The 9149-nt window shown below is 37.1% G+C and overlaps 1 long non-coding RNA gene across 1 annotated transcript in view; it reads left to right on the forward strand.

Moving 5' to 3' along the window:
- Positions 1-4090, forward strand: part of LOC309660943 — a 74753-nt gene extending 70663 nt beyond the window's left edge. Inside the window, exon 5 of the long non-coding RNA XR_014263742.1 lies at positions 1235-4090. This is a non-coding gene — a long non-coding RNA (uncharacterized lncRNA). The remainder of the gene's footprint in view (positions 1-1234) is intronic.
- Positions 4091-9149: the final 5059 nt, after the last annotated feature.

Genomic DNA, 9149 nt, shown 5'->3' on the forward strand with positions numbered 1-9149 from the left:
TCCAGAGGAACAAGGTGTGAGAGTGTAGCCCTCTATTTATAAAGATCAATTTACCTACCATTTCTTGATGAGAGGTTGACAAGCTTTGAATAGTCTCAGGCAACCTCCCATTACATTTTATGGTAGGAACCTAAAGAGAATAAAGTATTCAATTGAATCCCGAGGATGTTTTCAGAAATAATTATCCAAGTAGAGGTACTGAAATAGCACCAGAAAAGTAAGCTCACCCTCAGTCTGTTCCAAACTATCTCCCCACCCCTCCAAAGGAAAAAATATGGAATAAGAAAGTTAATGCATTAGCATAATTATTTGAATCTTGTGAAACTACTTCCATACCCTTGGAGTTTGGAGGTCAGTCTAATTTTTTGATTAGCTGAATGTATATTAAATTGGATCTCTTTGAATTTTGGGAGTTGTCCATCAATAATTAACAACCTGTTAATTGAATGTAAATGTCTCTGTCCCCTAACCTGGGAATGTTTTATTTCTCACTCCTTTCATTTAGTGCTTACCCATCCATATTCTACATTTCTTGACACATTTTTTTATTAAGTACTCATTTATCAGTATTCAGGTATTCACTCCTATGTCACAAGCATCATAATACTCTTTATTACACCCCTAACTGCATATCCCTCCATATTACACATTCCTTGCCATAGCCAGATATATTCTATTGATTGCAAGGCCATTTACCTTACAACTGCCTTTCAGTGATCTTTTGTTGAAAGTCTTGTTCTACAGCAAAGTCATTCCCCCTGCAAAACAACAAATAAGCAGGGTGCTGCATTATGTCCCCTTTAAGCAATAATTGGTTGCTTTGCAATTCTTTGGCCTGATGCTTCCTAATTTGTAATGCACAAGGCTCTGTTCAAAAGAATAACATATTCCATTTCTGTTTACAGAACTAACACTTGATGCAAAAAGAGAAAAGAAGATTGGTCCTTTATTGGTGATAATTATACCAACAATACTGAACAAGATATGGAAGGGTTAGATAGAAGCAAATGAACTTACTTTTTAAATTGAGTTTACTGGATATAATCATATAGTAAAGTACAAATCTTTTAGCTGTTCAATTAAAACTACCTCATTTTTTCCAATAATTTACGGGTCCATTTTTATATAATTTTGCATAAGTATTTCAACCAATTTCCATAAATTTGCATTTTTGTTCAGAAAGCCCTAATGCCAATTATGTAAAATAAATGTAATTAATTAATGTATTCCACAGCAACTGCATTCAAGCCTCGTTTGCAGTCAGAGACCTCAAAATGGCTGACTAAAGGGAAGGATAAACCAGAAAAAGTTCATCCCACAGCCCTCACCACAAACTGAAAAGTGAGGTCAAGGAATGCTTCCCAGAGAGATTAAAATACATCAGATATGAGATGCCTATGAAGCTTTGTTTCAGTCAATCTAATTCAATGCCTAAAAATAAATAAAGAGAGAGAGTCCTCCTCGTGCCAACATTATCATCTGCACGTAACCATCACTTTTGTAGCTAATCCTCAGGCTGATTTGGCCAAGTTAACCTGTAAGTATAATTCTGCTCTTGCCAACACATCCCTCTGCCAGAAGAGGCATGGGAAGAAGACACTGCATGCGTTACTCATGCTGTAATATGAAACTCTGTTTTCCAATTCAGAGTTAATTCAGGAAGCAACAGAAAAATATGCAGTTGTCTTTTTAAGCACATTTAAGTGTATGTGCTCATAGTTCCTCATTCTGTGTATATATGCTTTCCCAGAAAGTTCATGCCCACCAGGTATGTGTTGCATGTTTGCTAATAAATAAAACCTGCTGGGAACGCATTAGCTCCAGTTTAAAAGCCATTTGCTGCTTGTAAGTTCGAGAGTGACCTGCTCCTTATTTTAATCATCAGAATCTCTCATGAATTAGAAAACTATAACTGGCCAAACTGTATTGCCTATGGGGTTGCTTCAAGTTCAAGTCTGTGTATTTAGAAGTCTTATTACAGTGGGGATGAGGAAAGAACTGAATGGCTGGCCTCCTAACTCTGAGTTGCATGTGAGGCATATCTTAGTTATTTCTTAAATTGATTCTTGCCTGAATGCTCCCTTAGGGCTTAAAAATAGATTTTCATATATCATAATTTAATAAATAGTCAGAAGGGCAGGCTGTCCCTCCTTTGAAAACTTGGGAAATCCTCAGTTGTTTGAATTTCAAGTCGCACTGTGGGAGGCACTGGTTTGTCCTAGGCTTTCATTCATTTAGCATTGACAGCTTCCTGGGAGTGCTGGTGGCTCTGGGGTGGTAGGTCACACAGCTGGGAGGAAGCAGTCCTGTCCTTATATGACTCCCTGGGATCCTGCGCCTATAGTCTTGTTTGCACAGTTGATAGATGTCTGTGTGGCCACCAGATTTCTATATACAAAAGGCAGAGTTCTATGCGTTGCACAGACCTGCTATGTGGGACCTGCTCAGTGGGGCAAGGTAGAGCCTGTCAGGCTGGGGCAAAGTAATTGAAAAATGTACCCTGGCCTACCTAGGTCATGTGTCTTCTGGTGAGCTCTATGTAGTATTAAGCTTAACCAAAGGCTTCTTGTTTTATTTCCCATATTGGGGCCAGGTTACCATAATCATCATTTCTTATAAAGCAACTGGTTCTCAGAATTTTTATCTTAGATGTTTATAAATGCCTTACTTTTCACTGTCTTATGTCAGTGCAGACACAAGGGGCATTGTGTATATTTTCAATACAATACTATATATTAGCACTCCATTATGTCCACTCTGGATGAAATTGATTGCTTGGAGGTGATCACTAATACACATGCCCCGTGAGAAGGCAATGTAATGAGCTGTGACCGAAACCCACGTGTCCATTTGCTGCAGAATCTCTCCTTGCCTGCCACCAAATCCAGTGGCAGAGAAACCACAGGGCTTTTGTCTTATACTTAATTTTTAATAGGATCTGATGTCCCAGAAATTTAGAAACTTCTGAAAGCGAAAGGAAGACCTGTTGCCCCAGACATAACCCAATACTGTAAACGTAGTGAATCTCAAACTGGATTTTAAGTATTTCTTGTGATGAGGTTTGATTGGTTCTTGAGAAAATCAACACTTTTGGGAGGAGAGTGGGTCTTCAGAAAGAGGAGAAACAACCCCTTTTGTGACAATTGACTCCTGGAAAAAGACCCCCAGGAGAGCAGGTATTCTGACACTAAAGGGGCTTGTGTTTGTGTGGTATGTGTGCCTGTGTTGGTCTGTGTGTGTTTGTGTGTGTATTGTTTGGGAGAGTGCTTGTTGTAATGGAGTATTTTCAGTATTCGATGTGTTTGCCTCTCTGTCCCTGATCTCATCCTCCTAGACCCAGTTCCACTGAACAGATAAGAAAATGTGACCATGGGTAGGAGTATTTGATTATAGTCTAGTGTGATCCAAGTGAACACTTTTGAATGAGAATATCAGGTTACTCAGCAATGTTATAAAAGTACCGAACTTTGCAAGGCAAAGATTATTGCTTTGGAACTTTTGGTGATGACAACTTAGATGCCCTCCTTGTCATTTATGTACCTTCGATTGGGTTTCTTCTATGTAATGAATCATGTAACAGATGACATCTTGCAATAAGATAACATAAAGGTGATCTTGTCAAACTACCACCTAGATAGCATTTTATTTTCTTACACATCTATAATATGGACCATTTTACAAAGAACATAGTTTATCTTCACAACAGACACTTAAAGGAAATAGGTCTGGGTTAAGTTGGAAAAAATAAAACTTAGAGATGATAGGAGACTTGCATAGACCCATGCTAATTGGCAGATTTTAGGTACAGACTGAAACCCAGATCATATACCATCATCTTTACCAAAACACCTTCATTTGTATCCTACCGTTGTCTGTTAAGGATGATGAATCCTGTTACCAGAAGATCCCTGGTTAGTCGAGAAGGGTTATGGGGGGTGGGGGGTAAAGTAAATTTGGAGGAGTAATCATTTTGTAGGTAAAAAAAAAAAAGTGTGAGTGAGAGGAAGGGAAGTGTCAAGGAAGACATTTGCTGGCAACAGAGAGAAAAGGACAAAAATTGCCTGGGGAAAGGACAAAAAAAAAAAAGAAGCGTAAGAAAGGAGACATGCAGAAAATGTATAAGTGAGGCAGAAGTTTTGAGTGTGCAATATAAAATCCTCCATACCCATATTCCTCCCTAACACAGTTTTGAGAAAATTCTATATTGCTGATGAACATATTGATGTGAGTAGGTTCTATCTAGGTGATGAGATACACTAGGTCAAAGTTGACATAGAGCGGAAATAGGGCTTCATATGGGCTTACAGCTGTTACACAATTATTTTGAAATCGTCTGTTTATATGTGTTTCTTAGGCTGGATTATAAGCTGCTTGAGAGCGACTTCTTCATTGTTTTATCTCTCATATCTATTCTCATATGAAATGTGACATATAATAGGTGCTTACTACATTTGGTTTGAAATTTTCTTACTGTCTGAAGCTACATACTGTTTGAAAGTTTTTTCATAGCATCCCTACAAGGGGATGTCTAGAATTAATAACAGTCCCAGCACCTGAAGAAATGTATTATGCCCAGAGCTTGTTTTTATACTTAATTATTACATTTATTTCTTTCCTACTTTATTCTAGAAAGGGTTTGTGATGGATATATCCTTTAGGGGTATTTGTCTTGTTTGTTTGCTTGCATTTTTGTTGCAAATAATAAAAATCTATTATTATTTCTGAGCAAAAATAAATTTACTGGAAAGATATTAGTAGCTTACAAAATTAGTATATAGACCATAAAACTAGAACACACACACACACACACACACACACACACACACACACACACACACATCCACACATACTTTCAAACAGAATAAGAACAATCAGGGCAGGAAAAACTATTCAGCCAGTATATCAGGGTGCCAGAGTTAGAATAAATCAATACCAACCATGTTTCATTCAGATCTTAAAACTCTTTTGCTGAGATTCAAAATTCCAGGAAGAAGAATCTGATTGGTTGAACTTAAGTATTATGCTAACCTACTTGTTGGCTATACTGAGTTGGAGAGAAAAGACCTCTGGGAGAAGCTGATCGTGTCTCCAGGGACTCCACTGGCTTCTAAAGGGGAGGGAATGAATGATTTACAGTCCCATCAAGACTGATATCAATGGAGGAGAGTTAACCCCATAAGGGAAATACAAGAGTTTTTGGAAAGCACCTATGCATGCTAGGCAGACAGAAGAGTAAATATACACAGTACGTGAACACATTCTCCAGTGGTTCTTTCCATCCTCAGAGATCAAAAACTATGAAAGCAGCCGAAAGTGAGACCATGAGTAAGAGACAAAATTAGGAGTCAAATACCTTCCCACCACCAAACACACTCCCACACACCACAAACCCACTAGGATTCATAGAGAAAGTTCTCCAAAGAGGTGGATAGTACCACTTCAGCAAAAGAGTAGATTTCAGAAATGAAACAAAGAAGACTCTTCTGGATTTGTTCTTGATTTCTTTTGTGTTTGAATTGTTTTCCCCAGTTGTCTTGAAGCCAAGCTTTCTTTCAGTTATTAAAGAAATTGTAATTTCTACCAAATGTTAATATCCTTTCCCAATTTCCAACAGTCCCCTATGTTAAAGAGGTTATCTAGAGATTTAAGAGTATCTAAATAGAATGTTGAATGTTGATTATGAATGGCTAAGGAGAAACCAATACTGAGGAGTTGTGAAAACTGGGATAGCTCAGAAGTCATTCATTTCTGTCACTGACAAGTCACCAGGCCACTGTAATTCAAAATCATTAGTCTTGAAGCACAAAGGCAAAACAATAGAAAAGCAGCAGGCACTGGAGTGTTTCAGGAGGATAGATTCTTTCTTTCCATGCACTGGTCATATTCTGACGACCTTACAGATTTTTATTTAATATAACACATGCCAGCAATACCATACTAGATTCATGCCAACCTATTTTAAGTATGCAGCAAAGCTGCAAATTTTGCTGATTCAGGATTCTATAGCAGGAAAAGAAATTCCGAAAATCCTGTTTTGAGAATACCATTCAAAAGATTACCAGGCAAGACAGCATTTGTTACTCTTTTGTAGGAAAGACTGGAAGGCTCCTAAAGAAAGTTTTCTAAATCTTGAAGAGATAAAAATATAATATGCCAAAGTATCAAACTGAAGTAAGTCTGAATTTGTTAAGTAAACATGTTTTGCAAATCCAAACCATGACCTATTATGTCAACTTACATGAATTGCCTGAAAACAGCTTTTCAGATGTGCAGAACATTTAACAGATCACTGAAAACCTAAATACCAAAGAGTCCACTGAGGTCAGATATATTTAGCTATCCCCAGTGCCCATGCCTGCATTCACCATTTATGTCTGCTGCTAGGCCAAGGACTTTTAATGGAGCATTTTAAGAAATACTCCTTTTGTAAGTCAAAACAAAAACAAAACAACCCCCCCCCCTCAAATCTTGATGCAAATCTGCATTGGAGGATGCAAACCTTTTTCCTAAAAATGTGCATTTATGCCTGGGGGTTAACCTTAGGCTCTGTCAAGAATACATCCAAAATGAGGAAGATGTGGTGTGTAGGACTAGAGGAATTTGGAATAGTGCCTTGTGAAAAATTATCACTCCTCCCTCATCCCATTAAAATATATTGTTTAGATTTAAACTGCACAACTCCTATTAAAAAAACTGATTCCATAGATGAACCTCATTTAAAAATGAGAACAAACATGTATCTAAGGAAGACAGCAGGAACAACTGCCAGAAGGGTGACCTTGGAACATTTCAGAAACATGTTAGTTCTTACTCTGGGTCTGGTCCAAATGTCACTGAGAAAGAGAAGGTGGGGGGAGCTCTTTGGCAAGATCCCACCTATTTTGCTATCAAATGTCTCTGCTTCCTCCAACTAGATGTATTTTCACCACATCAGTCATATTTCAATATTGGGTAGACAGATGAACTTGTCCCATTCAATCACTAATATTGATTCCCTCTAGCAAAAATGAAACTTTGATAAGTGTCCATCAACAGATGAATGGATAAAGAAGATGTGGCACATATACACAATGGAATATTACTCAGCCATAAAAAGGAATGAAACTGGGTTATTTGTAGTGAGGTGGATGGACCTAGAGACTGTCATACAGAGTGAAGTAAGTCAGAAAGAGAAAAACAAATACATTATGCTAACACATATATATGGAATCTGAAAAAAAAAAAAAAAAAAAGGTCATGAAGAACCTAGGGGCAAGACGAGAATAAAGATGCAGACCTACTAGAGAATGGACTTGAGGATACGGGGAGGGGGGAGGGTAAGCTGGGACAAAGTGAGAGAGTGGCATGGACATATATACACTACCAAACGTAAAATAGATAGCTAGTGGGAAGCAGCTGCATAGCACAGTGAGATCAGCTCGGTGCTTTGTGACCACCTATCGGGGTGGGATAGGGAGGGTGAGAGGGAGGGAGAGGCAAGAGGGAAGAGTTATGGGGACATATGTATATGTATAACTGATTCAATTTGTTATAAAGCAGAAAATAACACACCATGGTAAAGCAATTATACTCCAATAAAGATGTTAAAAAATAAATAAATAAAATTTTAAAAAATGAAACTTTGAGTTCCTTGGTACCCAATGTACTATCCATATGCAAAATTAAGGACAGAGAGAATTAACAGGTGCTCTAATCAAACGTTTTTAGAATGGATTCAATAATGGACCATGTTCCATTTTGTTTCTCCTCTAAATGCTATGGAATAACCTCTGTTTGAGTACAAGCATTCTTTCCAAGTTAATGATTGGTAATCCCAATAGAAGGAATGGCGATATCATCTAAATATTGTATAACTATATTTCTATCATGTTAAGCCAAAACTTTGTGCTGATCCAAAGGGTGTAATTTTATTTTTGAGAACTCTATCAATTTTCCAAACTGGCCTGTGAATGTAATATTAAATAGATATGAGGCACCATGACATATGTGGACATCTTTCTTGTTAAAATCCATTAATAACCATATCTAACACAGAATAAGTCACTTTAAATTTGCATATTAATTTGGAAATTTATCATCAAAATATTTGGAGATATATATTTTTAACATGCACATATTAGAATGCAAGATACTTTTGAAAAACATGGAAAAACAGGTACTTATATATGGAGCTATTTTAATAAGGGCTTTTATATCAGAAAAGTATACCAATGGTTGGTAATGTTCTCTGATTACCCTGGACTGTATAGGAAAGATACTTGTGTTAGTGAAAGTGGTAAAGTTATCCTTGATGAAACAGAAAGAAGAATAAGAGTAGGGTCATGGGAGACAGACTTGTTGACCTCTTTGAGATTTTTTCCACTCTCGTATGATGATATTTATTATAGAAAGCCATGACTATTTCTTAATAATCAAAAATACCTCTTCCCCACTATGTTTTGGTCCATGTACACTGGTATTATGCACATGACCTCAAATCAATATAGGCATATATAACTTGTAGATTCTTACTGGTAGAAAACAGGTCAACCAAGAATTTTGAAGAGGATCAGGGCTGGCTAATCCTCTACAAGCATGCTACCTGGTTATCATAACAGTAAGTTTCAGATCAATATTTTTCATGCAAACTATTGGGTTTGTTTGTTTTCTAAACATTTATTTGGAAGCAGTCTTTGAAAGTGCACACATTTGGTTCTGTAAACCTGATAAGTTCCAGCCCTCCATCCTGCTAGGTATTCTGACCATCACCTTGCAGGAAACATTCACTCAAGGTAAATGTGACAATAGGCCAGATGTAGAGATTGGTGGCCGTTATGGTCTATAGCTGGCAACCAGAAATCTTCCTAACCGGTGGGCTGGCACAGGAACTTAAGGAACTGTTTCTTAAAGTGCAGCCTAGATTTGTACACCCTGTTAACGCAAGGATTAGAATTTCTCTAATATATTTTTTGCCAATCTAAAATATTTTGAATATTTTACCAACGAGAACTCATGTCTAATATTAACCATGATATTTAATAGCATATTGATTTTGACAACTTTTTTTCCTGACAATTACCAAGCTACTTAGTAAAACATTGTTATTAATTGAGATCAGGGTAAGAGAAGCACAGGTAGAAGCCAATTCTAGAATAAGAGTTTTTAAATTA

The sequence above is a fragment of the Balaenoptera physalus genome, assembly GCF_965194825.1.
Source record: "Balaenoptera physalus genome assembly, chromosome: 5".
NCBI lineage: Eukaryota > Metazoa > Chordata > Mammalia > Artiodactyla > Balaenopteridae > Balaenoptera > Balaenoptera physalus.